The following is a 2,454-nucleotide window of genomic DNA, read 5'->3' on the forward strand; positions in this document are numbered from 1 at the left end:
TGTATGCCAGCACTACAACTAAAATTGAAATCAGCAACTCTACTAGAGAAAACCATTAAAAAGGGGGAACATATTGGACAAAATTCAAAAGCACTGAGCTGAGCACAACTTAATAAAGCAACTGCTTATTCCTAAGTAGCCCACCAATACATGTTAGACGCAACAGTGAATGTGTACATGGCAGGATGTTCTCATCAATAGAAGTAAGAAAGGCTGCCACAGCCTGAAGTTTCTGACAACAAGGCTCTCTACAATGATGGCGAAAAGACTGCCTGAGGGAGAGTAATAAGATCTTTTCCTGCAAAAGGTGACATCCACTCATGCCCTCCAAAAGCCATTGCATTTCCTGGTTCACCACAGGCTTTATCTTGCATGCCAAGTCCAGAAGGGGCTGCCTTTCAGACTCCGAGTCCAACATTTGAGTCTATCACATGGTTTGCAGTTCCTGATCTTGCTTGAAATGCCCTCCCCTCTTCCATGTTCCATCCAGAATTGCCTTTCTCTTGCAGCTTCAAGGAAGCCAAATTGGTTGAAAGCCCCCTGAGCTTGTAGACAAAAGTTGTGGTAGCTGTGTTGTGACTAACGGCTCTTTTGAAGGTGCCTTCACAAAAGATTCTCTATTAGTGTTACGAACTATCTTGGAGTCAGTCCCACCACTGCCAAATAGGAGGCCAGTCTCTACTTTGGAGTCAGCTGCATGAATAAAAGGCGACACATAGGGCGGAGAGGCTGTCTGGGAGCCTGATGGAGGTCTTGCACCTTGAGCATATGTCCTTTGTTCAGCAGGTGACAAAGGCCTCTGCGGCTTAGTAGTCAAGGGATTTGGAAAATTCTTCCCATGAGTGGAACCTCTAGCAAATCCTTCTGGACGAGTATGAGAATGTCCGGAACTGCCTTGCAACCACCCTTTCAAGTGGGTTATATCTCTCTCTTCCCTCCTGGTTTGGTAAGCAGGCTGGAATGTACCATTGCCTCTAGTTTGCAAAGCTCCTAAACTGTGAGGCATGGCTGGGACGGACAATGGGGGATCCAGTTTTAAATTTGTCTGCACATGAAGATTGTGCCCTTCAGAACGACCAGGGGATGAGTTTCGACTGCATGCTTGCAAACATTCAATTGCCTTGTCTAAATCTCCTTCACACGAAACAATAGCTCTTTCAATTTCAGATCTTGCAAATTTGTACTTCTCTATTTCAGCAATCCGTCCAAGCTCTTCAGAGATGTCTATTTTCAGATTGCCACCAGTACTTGCACCTGAACTTCGCCTCCCTCAAGAAGCCATGCTACAGACTGTTCGACATGACCATCATTGAAAATAAGGGCCATGGTAGCCCGCTCTTGAGAGAAACCCATAGCTACCAACTGCTACGAAAGGGCTTTAAGTTTTCGTGACATCAAATAACCAGTGCACTTATCCCTCAGTTCTTGAGCTCTTCTTTCCTTTTGTCGCTGGTGTTTCCTTTCATTTTTACCTCTTATTTTGTCGCAAAGTGAGGGAGCGAGGGAGCGAGAGCAAGGGAGCGAGGTAGAGCAAGGGAGAGGGAGCGAGGGAGGGAGAGTGAGAGAGTGAGGGAGGCAGAGTGGGAGGGAGGGAGGGAAGCAGAGCGAGGGAGCGAGGGAGGCAGAGCGAGGTAGTGAGGGAGGCAGAGCGGGAGGGAGGGAGAGCGAGGGAGGCAGAGGAGGAGGGAGCGAGGGAGGCAGAGCGAGGTAGTGAGGGAGGCAGAGCGGGAGGGTGGGAGAGCGAGGGAGCGAGGGAGGCAGAGCGAGGGAGGGAGGGAGGGCCCTTAAGAAAATGAAAGGCCTAAAGACCCCTTTCGTCGGGTCTTTTGGCCTTTCATTTTCATGAGCTCGATGAAAGGGGTCTTTTGGCTATACATTTTCATGAGAGCTCATGAAAATGAAAGGCCAAAAGACCCCTTTCATCGATGAAAGAAGTCTTTGGCCCTTTCATTTTATTAAGGCCTTAAGCGCTCTCATGAAAATGAAAGGCCAATACAACTTCACCGTGTACTCGCTACCCTTGCAATACGAATTCGGGGGCCCTGTCGTGGGTATTATCAGCAGCTACTCACCTCCCAACTTTACCACCGATGATCCCAATCTTCCCCAAGTACCTATTACCTTTCCAAACAGCTCTATCAGCGTTCATGTACCTCTCTATCCTTCATACGCCCAAGCAGTTCCACTCTGTGCTTTCTTCTCTGCCGATGGTAGCGTGACCTTTGGCAATGTCACCTCCTTACCGAACGTATGCATGTCTGTGACTCTTGGAGACGTTGCTTTGGTCTTTCTATCTCAAGATTTGCCTTCCAAACAGAGCTCAACCCCTACACTTATGACTCTATAAACTCCATTGCGTGGAAGGAAAGTCGCTCGACATTGGAAACTTGTAGTGGGGGGTGTTTGCGTAGCATTTGCAAGCGTGGCTCTTTGTGTTGTCATTGTAACTATGAG

General features: G+C 48.1%; 1 pseudogene; it reads right to left on the reverse strand.

The window, feature by feature from the left end:
* Nucleotides 1-511: 511 nt before the first annotated feature.
* LOC147886882 (uncharacterized) lies at nucleotides 512-1,512 on the reverse strand (annotated as a pseudogene).
* Between the last annotated feature and the right edge of the window lie 942 nt (nucleotides 1,513-2,454).

Source organism: Dipteris shenzhenensis, chromosome 23 (genome assembly GCF_047967505.1).
Source record: "Dipteris shenzhenensis isolate YYH24624 ecotype China chromosome 23, Dip_SZ_1.0, whole genome shotgun sequence".
NCBI classification, from domain to species: domain Eukaryota; kingdom Viridiplantae; phylum Streptophyta; class Polypodiopsida; order Gleicheniales; family Dipteridaceae; genus Dipteris; species Dipteris shenzhenensis.